The following is a 10,966-nucleotide window of genomic DNA, read 5'->3' as shown; positions in this document are numbered from 1 at the left end:
ACATGCTAGTATCAGTATAAAGCAGAAGGAAAATGGTTGCATACAAAGCTGAAAGTTTCAGATGTAATTAGGAAAAAACGTATTTTTATTAATCAATAAGAGTGAGCTGAACAATCATATCCCTGCTGAGGTCCCTTTAAGTCTAATACATGCCTAAATTCAAACATGAAGGTTCCAGCACAAATAATCAGATTATTCTCGCCCTAAGAGTTAAGTGCTTTTCTGGAGTAAGATCTGTATAAGAGAAAAAGGGCCAAGTCTACCCAGCTGCAATCCCAGGGAGCTCACGCCAGGTTGGAATCTACTCCAGGATAGATAAATGGCTGCGTATCCATAATTTACAGGACTATAAATATCAAGAACGCTGCTGATGTCAGACGGGAGTGTACAGTCCTCCATCAGGTGACATTTCCTTTGGCTATGAGATGAGTGCCTTTTAGAAAAGGACTACAGGACTGAACAGCCACAGCTTTTTTAAAAAATTTCTCCTTAAAACCCTCTATGTCCCAGTTACTATGTTTTCCCATTGATGGTTTTTAGTTTATTTTAGCAGTGCTTTTTTATGACATGATGTGTCTGTAACAGCTTGAGCATTTGAAAGATTAAATGCCATCTGTCATGTTACTCACATGGGTCTTAGCACGTGCCCCTTTATGGAGACTGCTGAGGGCTAAATTTTGCCCTGACCCATTCAGTTTTTGGGCTCAGAACAGAAGTGTGGCACCTGGAGGGGAAGACAGACACAAGAGGTGTCTATTCTGAGTTCATTCATGGACTGTAGCTACTAAGTCTTAATTAGTTAATGACTGTTTTTGTTCCATTTCTTGGCATGCTCATACTGTGCCTCCAAAAGGGAATGGATGAGGTCAAAAACTTAGATATTGCTTCTTCATCAAAAAATGAAGTTTTAAAAAGTCCAGGGCTTTTATTCTGAAATTTATTATGCATTCTTTATTTTGGCAGGTCTGAGATAAACCAGCAAACATACTAATGAAGACAAGAACTGTCCTGAGGAAATACCTCCTATTAGTTAATAAGCAGACACAGTGGCCTGGATTAGGAAGAAACATGACAACATTGTTGAAAATGAAGACATGTATCCTAAGTGAAGCCAATGGGTTCACAGAAGCCAGGGCTGTGTAACCTGCTGCTGCACATCAAGGTTCCAGGAGAGGAAATGAACATTACACATGTTGAGAGGAATGATACACCAGGGTGATATAAATTTACCGCTTAACTGCATTCATCTTAGAAATTTTAGAGTAGCATTTCTGTACTGAGAGAGATTCCAGAAGAATGGCTGTCCAGTGCAATGTGCCTTCCAAATGAAAAGATGATTGTCAGCTCTCTGGTTCGTTAGTTTTTATCTCCACTGATAAATGAACATTGAGTGGTCAGTTGTTGACAAAAGCCCTCTTTTTAATTGGATATGTGAACTGGACCTTACATAACCTGGCAACATACCATCATCCCTGGACCTTGTCACTCAGATAAAACCATCTTGGCTCCTACAGGAATGCGGGTGTTCAGTGTCGACATTTCTGCTGTTTGGAGGAGAAGATCCCAGACATATATGCTCTAATATAAAAACAGAACATCTTCCAAAGTTTTGGTTAAGTAGAAATTTTCCCAAAATAGGCAATAACCAAGGAAACCACATTTGAAGCCAACTAGAGAAAGCTGCATAGCTTGCATGTTGTTCATAGGTCTGGAGGCAGATATGACCAAGGACACTGAGAGCTATTTGCAAGAGACTAGGGAGAGACCAAGGAGACCCAGAGTCAGGAGTTCTGCTGTCACTCAATCTCCCCGTGGGCCTCCTGGGAAAAAGAAGTTCAAGGTGTCACTAAAGAGACTGTGCCCACATCTGCCGAAGATTTCGTAGCTCATGGTAGATCCACTAGTAGAAAGAATTTGCCAGCACTGTCTTTTTTTTTTTGAACAGAGATCCAAGATATATTCTAAGAGAATTTCAATGGCTGTGAAAGCTAGAGTTCATGAACTGCATACTTTTCCTTCCTTTTTGTTTTGTCTTCTGGATTTCTTTTTAGCTGTTGATTTATCTCTAGCTGGGAAATCTCCCAGTCTTTTGAAATACTTAAATTTTTGTTTTGGAATTGCAACAGGTCTGTATGAGGGTCAGTCAAATTCCCCATCACAACTGATAATACTGCAGACACTCCTCCTTCAGCCTCAGAACAGCTTCAGCTGTTCCGTACAGAGATGACAGTTCCAGCCTAGTCCCAAATCCTGGCCATCACCCCACTGCTACCAGTGCTCAGTCCTACACAAGGGATGGCAAACAGTCCAGGGCCCTCTCCTCACCCAGAACTACTTAGGACAGCCAAAATAAGACAGGCAGTTTCACATCTGTGTGATTGCTTATTTAGCCCATTGCATGGCAAGTGCTCACACAGGATGAGCCACCAGAACTCCTGAAAGAAGCCTGCCTACCAGGAGGAGAATGGTGATTCCAGCTGGAGAACAGCAAGGGCAGATCCCATCTGCCTTAACATAGCCGGCACTGGAAAGGACCTATGACATCCTCCCAACATCTGCCAAAACATCCTCCCATTTGAAACAATCCTAAACAGTCACTAGAGAGGGAAAGGTCAGCCTGTCCCTCACAGCGTGCTGTTGTCTTCTCATGCCTCGTCTTTTGAGGTTCGCGGTCCTCTCTCTGTAAGATAGATTTCACAAGTTAAGAAGTACTGAAATAGGACCAGTTTTGTGGTTTGTGTTTGTAGTCCATGGAGCTCTGAAAAGACAGCTTCTGCAAAAGACAAGTTACCACAATTGGCTTGTCAAGAGTGCTCTCCTGGTGTCTGTTGTGTAATCCCACTGCTTGATGCAGTTCCAGGAGACAAAATCATCATAACCAAAAGACAGTTCAAAGAAGGGAGACTGATAATAGGCCTGGTCTTAATTTGATAGCTGTATTGCTTAATTCCTAATTTATTTTGATGTTAGTTTTAATGACCCAGATTGAGTGATAATTTGGGGCTTCTTTGCTGGGTGTTGATGGATTTAAGTTGTTGAGGTTTTCTTTTTATTCTTTTTATCTATTTTGTTATGTCTCAGTTTGTTTAACTAACATAATAAAGTTATTAATAAAGTTAAATCATTTCTGTCATTGAACAAAACAGTTCAGAATCTTTAAAGAACTGAGTAGAGATCATCCAGCCAACTTAAAAGCCTGTATTTAAATCTTACTTCGTAAACTCATTTAAATCACATGTTCTTACATGTTCTGTCACTTGAAAGTTGTTTCCTTTGAAACTTTCCTCTTTATGCTTTCATACAGGAAATACGATAAACTTGTTTATTTCATTTGTCAGTTTTGTGTTTCTGAATTTCTTCATCAAATCTGTTATCTTCCTTAAGCATCCAGTCCTTGCCCAAGTTATGCGCAGAGAGGGGAATGGTTTTATTGCTGTATTTTCAGCGCTGGAAAGACAAGAAAAGAGCAAGCAGAGGTACTGGCTTCTGAGAACTACAGGAAAAAGAAGACATTAAATGGGCATTTTATTTTGGGGGCAATCTTGCAGGATGAGAAAACCGAATATTTTTAGGATCACGGGATAAATTCACATTGGAAAAGTCCTCCAGAGGTCAAATGGTTCAACTTTTCCAGTCTAATGATGCATCACAGTCAAATACTTGCTGATCACTTTACTCCTTTTCCTGGCCTTGTGTTTTCTTAGTTAGCTCTACTGTCTATTGCTTTGTACTTTGAACTGGCCTTATTGACTCATTAGCATTTGCATTACAGGAGTACGTTTTATTTATTAGTGAACTGGGAAGAGTTAGAAACAAACACTCTATAGGCTGGAGATCTGCTGAAATCAGCAATAAAGGTAATTTTTTTAATATGTTTGTGAAGAGGACCCTGACACACGTGGAAACCTCTCCCTTTCCTTGGTAGTGTGGAGTTTTTCAAATTCTTCAGTTTTCATGAAAGGGAAGAGGGTGATATAACTCAGACATTAACAAACCCAGGGGAAGGAGAGAAACAACAGCTTTTCACAGCTCCATTTCAAAGGGGAAGGAAGGCTGGGAATCCCCAAGGTCTCTTTAGGCGGGAAGAGTTAGTTTAAGAAGAAAAAGATAACTGTTGAGAAATAAGCAATTTCCAAATATTTTTTATCATTGCATCATTCATTGTCCAGCAAGAAATCTCTCCACTTAATGCCCTGAAGAGGAGAGACACTCTCTACTATGGAAATGTTGGTAGGGTTATCCATACTTTTTCATGCTTTGGAAAAGAAAGAAATGCTATGTCTAGATGCAAAAAAAGGCCAGCCTTATTTGCCACTGCCTGGTTTTCACCAAGTATAGATGTCTTTGTTTTCCAAGATCTATTTTACTGGTATCATTTCTCCTGCTGTAATCCCTCTAGTGAATTTTCAGAGGTGAATACCAAAGTTGTCTCTGTTTTTATGAAAGTGGCAAGGATTGGTTAAAATCACAGTGTTTAACCACAGAAGTTACTGAACTTACTACGGACCAATGCTAGGAAGAAAGCTCCTGGCAAGTCTGTGCTCAAGCAGCCCATGAGCAGATGAAAGGTAATAGAAGTGTTCAACAACATACACTGACCCTCAGCTGGTTAGTGAAACGAGGCTGTCAAACAAAACTGGGCAAATTGCACCCCCAAGGTTTTATTTTGTATTGTGTATGCCAGCCTTGGTGTTTCTGTTTATGTGGCTGGTAGCCAAAAAGTATTTAAAAGGCCTTTTCAGACTGTAGCAAAGAAAAATATTCCCTTCCCTATTTTGAACTTGGGGGTCTAGCAGACTCACCCTTTCTGTCTAGATGGTAGAAATTTGGGGTTAGGATTGCTTCTTTCCTTAGTGTTTGCACAGTTTACATCACAAATACATAGTGATTAATACCTACAACTTTCCACACAGAATGAGCCCAAATTTAATAATGATTGTAGCAGGATTTTAACAGTCATTAACCATGAATATTTACTTCTGTAAGTTTTCTTTCCCATGCAAAACATGCATACATGTGGATGCATTTTTAAGGAATTGGGAACTATTCAAAACAAAAGTTATTTTGAGGGTTAGGAAATAGCTTGTCTTACAGCTGCCAAGTGATTTTGGAATAACTCTTTGCATGATGGAGTGGAGAAAAAAATGGAGATAAAAACATCAGTTCTTCAGTTCAAGGAGACTAGATGTTTAAAAAAGGGAAGAGGAATAAAGAATGGAGGAAAGGAAAAGAAGTTTTTCACCTTCTTCTGCTTCTCCATCTAGATCTGCTTTGATTTTCTGTCCTGAAAGTGGGAGGAGAAGCTCCATCTACATTCTCCTGTCTGTGCCCCTTGGCGGGCTAGATAAAAAAGGCAGGCAGCCCTTCTCCTGGACTTTTGTCTCTTCCACTTTAAGCAGGTTTGAAAGAGAGAAGGAAAACACTCATTGATGGGCATGTGGAAATGTCATTAGTCACATTTAGATAAGTTTATAAATGTACAAAGTAGCTCTCAGGGCCAAACATAGGGTTGAGGTGAAACATCTGAGCCTCATCCAAAACTGGGGACCTTCAGCTGGTGTGAATCAGGTATTGTGATACATTCCAGCTGAGGCACCACTACAAGGACTCATTTCTACAGCCTGTAAAGTTCCTGACTTATATTTAGGATATTATAAAATGTTAATAAATAGTTGCAATATGTGAGCACTGAAAAACAGTAAAATGCAACAGTCCCTTTGATTTATTTTGTTCTCATTTTGTATTTTAAAACAGGAAAAGAGGATCCTTTCCTTTACCTTCAGCACGCTCTGTTCTAATTTCACAGGATGATGGAAACCCTTAGGATGGGCACAGCCATTCATGAGAAACATTTGCTGACTCCAGCCTCGCACAACCTATGAAAGTTGCGTACAGATACCAGTATTTCTATAAGCACAATACTGCTTTATGTTAATATTGTGGACTAAGATGAGGGCAAAACAACAATAGCAAACTATCACCCTTTCTTTTCCTTTTTCCTCTTAAAAATGAACAGGCATTTTTGAGAGGAGGAAGGATAAAACCTGTGCTGTAGTGGTGCCTACCTGAGTCCAGGACAACACACTGAAACTTCCACAAAATAATATTTTCATCTTAATGCACCTAAAAATTAAAAAGAAAGGGACATTAAAAGTTATAAGTATTATAACTTATTTAATATTGTTAAAAGTCAAAGTAATGCCATTTGTAGATCTTTTGCCTAACAGATGTTATTATGCAAGATGAACACAAAAAAACACCTCCAAATCTTGGTGATTTTTTGTCTTGTCTCCCAAAATTATCCTTTTCCCCAAAACATAAGAGTATTCTTTCTGGAGGTGGAGAGTATCTAATATATTTAGGATGGTTAATCAAATCAATCCTGTGGGCAGGTAAGTTTTTAAATATGTATTTAGGCAGTCAGAGAAATTAGTTTTGGAAATACTATCTTTTCCTCCCCCAAACTTAGCAGGAAAATTAAGCTCTGAGATAAAGTTAATCAGTGTAAAGTTTACAAAGGAACAAGGGAAGACAAGGAATGGGAAAGAGTATGGCACTGGAAGAAAAACAAGCACCAAGCCTTTTAAAATTTCTTGAGTTTAAGTTGAATGGCCACTACTTCTTGTTCAAACAAAGCAGTCATCTCTACTCCTTCCTGGTATCATGGCACATTGCTTGCAGTGACATCAACTCTTGATTTGCCATAAAGGGGAAACTGCTTGCTTGGATGTTGCTGTAGGGTCAAATGTCAGGGAGAAGATACATACTCTGCAAGCACAGAGGAGCAGGCACATATGGTTTGTCTTCAAAAGAAATCTCAGAGTTCTTCACCTGGCACTGTCAGGCCAGAAGGAGATGTCACACTGTGCAAGCCTGCTGTGTGGCATTTCATTTTATCAAACCCAGTCCTCACTTATGAAACCTGACCTATGGCAGACAAGCATTGTCAGAAATTGTGGGGACAGTGTGGGCTCTCACTAAGTCCCAGAGTGCTGCTTATACGGTGAAGCACTCCTAGCCCTAGCAGCTGCAACCTATTTTCACAAATATCTGACAAGTTTTTCTGGCCTCCTGCCAGTTTGAGCTGTACCAAACACTTCTGTCCTTCCCCTAGCTCCACAGTCTTTTGTAACTGCTGCTCAAAATTTAGACATGTACCAAATGAAGCTCCTTTCCTCCCCTCAATGTGCAGACATCCCACCCCAATTAATTAACCCAACAGTGGCTTCGTCTCTAGAAAGCTGTGACTTCCCACACTTTATCCCCCTTGTTCAGCTTAAAGACATCAGCACATTCCTGACTTCATCACTTGTTAACTCCCTTTTGCTAATAGCCAGTGCATGCTCTCTTGATGGCCCCCTCTGATTTGATATGACTTGAACTCTCATGAAAAAAATGCTGAAGGCTGTTCATTTGCTGTTCTGGCATATATAAAGCTCTGAAGGTGTGTTTTAGCAGGGCTTCTGTATCCAGAATTGAGAGGCTTTCAGACCTTCTCAGACTGTGTTGCAATGCTGTTCATCGTGCAAGCACCTGGTAAGCACCAGCAAAGCCTGAGTGAGAGGAAGACCTCTGCTGTTTTGTGCTTGATTACCAAAGGTTAATTCTTTGGAAAAGTGCCAGAGGACTTAATGGAGGCGGCAACAGCATCATTATATAAAAACATCCTTTTTTTCAGCAGTTATTCCAAAAAATCAAAAACCGCATTCAATATAGCAGCGTGATGTGTCTCCAAACAGATTTTTAGCTATGCCACCAAACCCTAGAAATTATGATACTTTAAAAAAATCTTACAATTTTACTCTCTATTTATATTTTAGAATGGTAAAATATATTTCAAGGATCAAAGGGTTCTCCAGAGATCATCTGCAATGCTCCCTTGCCTAAGTACAGGTTAATTTACATCTTTTTCATTCCAGACAGTTGCTTGTTCAACATGGTCCTTAAAACCAATCACTGATGAGGATCCCCTGATGGAATTCTCTCCTTTTCTTGAAATAAATTACAGTGTTTAGCTTTGAATTTGTTAGAGAGATTCTAAGCCGTTTGCTCCTAGAATTTTGTGTGGAGGTAGAGGGAGAGCAGCAATAGCTGCTTAGAAAAGAAGTCTGGAGCACAGTAAGCTGGGAAACTGTAAAACCATTAAACATCCAAAAAAAAATCAATGTAATAATATTCTACAAAATGTCAGGCATAATCAACTTGGAAATTCAGAAGAAGCACATACATGTTTAGCTGTTCATTTGACTCCAAACTGCTTGGATTAAAGGTACTTAAATGGTCAGACAATAATGAGATTCCCATGAGATTTCTTTCAGCAATCTTCACATTCAACTATAATAAAATAAACTTCACCTGAAGTAATCAAGACTAAAGTTCCTGAAGTCAGGGATGTTTTAATGTGAAAAAAATGAGTTGTTTGTCCTTTTCACACTACACAAAAAATATTCCAATCATTTCTAGCTGATTTTTTCACCTGTTTAGAGGAAGATCTAAAGTATTTGTTTCTAAACCAATACCCTTGAGTTAGCAGAGGTATCCAGCCCCAGTCACTGAAGGCTGTACTTCAGCTCAATGTTTCCTTATATCATTTTCTCTTCTTAAAGAACTAATTATACTCACACTTGAAAATCACTACAAAATCAATTGAAAAGCTGGCATTTTACAACTGTTGCTAGAGTTTATGTCTAGTAGATAACTTAGTACATGATCTGTTCCTCTCCAAACAAATGGTCCACAGCCTCCTGTGTTTTCATCACTCCCTGTGTTTAAAGGACTCCTCATTTCATACATCCCTCACAATATTTCTCAACTCTCAGTATTTACTGCAATTTTGCAGGTATTTATCACTCCAATGTCACCAGACCAAGTTGGTATTGTTATTAGCCTTCCTTTCTGCTTTGAGCTCTCAGCTGGCTTTAGGGGGAACAAAATGACTCTGAATAGGATCACCCCAAGCCATTCCCTTTCTTTCCTTCAAGTCTTTGTTTCTGCCAAGGGCTGGACTGCAAGGAGGAAGAAAAACATATGGGAAAGCTAGCAGTCCTGCCTGATGGTTGCTAAGAAGAGTGCAGACAGCTGTAAATTAGAGCAGCCTCTGTTATATTTTACAGCAGTGTTCCTCTGAGCAAGCCAAAACCTGAAGATGAGAAGGTGCTGCTCACTTTGGGTTGTGAGTAGAGGGGCATCGCAGGCCTTAAACCCAAAGATCCTCAGCAATTTTTTTTTTTTCCTTCATTCTAGACAAGAGATTGCCAGGATAAAGCTGTGAGGAACAAATCAATGAATATTCACGTTTCACCTGGTAACTCCCCATCTGCTGAGACATTTCTCCAAAATTATTGCAGTCATGATGCCACCAGTTGTGACAGGACCTAGGACTGCAGGAACAGGTCAACAGCTGAGATGGAGTTTGGGAAATTCTTCTGAAATGGAGAAAGTATGTCCAGACTGAGGTGCACATCTCAGCTCCTAAACACTAGTTTTCTAGTGTTGACCATGGCTACACTTTGTTTAACAAACCAGGCATCCAAGGCATTTACCTCTCCAGCCATCTCCCTCTGGAACTGCTGTAACATTGAATTTTGTGTGTAGAAAGAACAATGGCTAAGCCCATTTTTTTTCATGGAATACTGCAGAGATCACCAGTCAGAAAGTTTTTACTGACACACATTTCACGTCTATAGAGTGAAAATGATGTCCATGCCTGCAGAATACTTTCTTACAGTCTAGGTAGATTTTGTCCTATGAACACATATCCTTCACATTTCCATTTCCTCCTGCTTCCTTTGAAACCAGCACCAAAACTTCTAGCTAAATGAGAGTGGAAATCTGTTTGCAATTTGTGTGCTTTCTGTCAGAAACAATTGGGCACAACAGTAAGAAAAGTTTTCATCATACCTGTAACTTACACATTCGTTAGGAAGCAAAAGACGAGTTTGACTTCTGATGATCCGTATGTTTGCCTCCTCATTGTAAAATGTAAGTAACAATAACATAAACCAGCCCTGTTTAAACTCTTGTTTATAAAATTCAAGTAGTATTACATTTTTTTGAATAGCTGGCCTAGAATAAGCATTAAAGTAGCTTTCATGCAACACATAATGCCAAAAAATAAATGCAATTCTGCACATTCTTTCCTGAGAGCATCCACAAATGACGTGCAAGGCATACACATTGGCCAGAGGCCATGAGCAAAAGCATTGTGTTAAAACTTTGTATGACATCAAGCCAAAAAACTACTTAGCATTTGTATCTCAGATCTCAACTGAATTATGAATTAAATAACCAAATCAAAACAAAAAGCATACAGCACACTACATCGCGTATCTTGGTTATACGCACACATATACACATGCATGTAAGTGGCATGGATCTGTTGGGAATGGATATAACCTCGGTGTTCTTGTGTGTGTGTGTGCACGAATGCAAGACAGAGACAAAAAACATATTTGGAGCCTATATTCAGGAAAGAACACACTCCCTATGCCAGTAAGTGGATTATATCCCAGGTGGGCTCCCTCTGGTGTTGAGAAGATAACGTAGTTCCCCATTCAACCTTATTTCTTTTTGCCCATCAATGAGAGTGTGTAGTGGTTTGGAGTGTTAAAAAGTGCTAAATGTAACGTGGCTTTATTATGGCAGAGTTCCTTATTCACATAGATCCTTATGGATGGTATAGGATAGTATAGCTTTTCTACTATCTCTCATCCAGTGTTCATGAATAATATATGAGGCATATACATTTATATGTATCTATATATCTGTGCACTTTATTACACTGAGACAGATTTTCATGCATGTACAGATCACTTCTTACGTGAGACAAACTGCAATGCCTTACTGTGAAACTCTTTACCTGTAAGCAGTGTAACACTTCACAGTTAAACTGGAGAATCTGAATGCCCAGAGAACAAAGGCCCCACAACAGCCAGGATCTGATTCTCCAGTGTGTGGAGCATTTTTA

The 10,966-nt window shown here is 39.4% G+C and overlaps 1 long non-coding RNA gene across 2 annotated transcripts; it reads right to left on the bottom strand.

Annotated features, from left to right (window-relative positions):
* Window positions 1-923: 923 nt before the first annotated feature.
* LOC138107286 (uncharacterized) lies at window positions 924-6,953 on the bottom strand. 2 transcript variants are annotated; one of them, XR_011149378.1, is made up of 6 exons: window positions 6,768-6,953; window positions 6,066-6,123; window positions 5,778-5,876; window positions 5,243-5,389; window positions 3,246-3,447; window positions 924-2,680 (listed from the first exon to the last, which is right to left on the bottom strand). It is a non-coding gene; the product is annotated as an uncharacterized lncRNA (long non-coding RNA). The 2 variants fall into 2 exon arrangements; XR_011149377.1 differs by having other exon boundaries at window positions 924-3,447.
* Between the last annotated feature and the right edge of the window lie 4,013 nt (window positions 6,954-10,966).

Source organism: Aphelocoma coerulescens, chromosome 3, assembly GCF_041296385.1.
Source record: "Aphelocoma coerulescens isolate FSJ_1873_10779 chromosome 3, UR_Acoe_1.0, whole genome shotgun sequence".
NCBI lineage: Eukaryota > Metazoa > Chordata > Aves > Passeriformes > Corvidae > Aphelocoma > Aphelocoma coerulescens.
The sequence above is the reverse complement of the archived record's forward strand: the minus strand, read 5'-3'. Positions and strand labels throughout refer to the sequence as shown.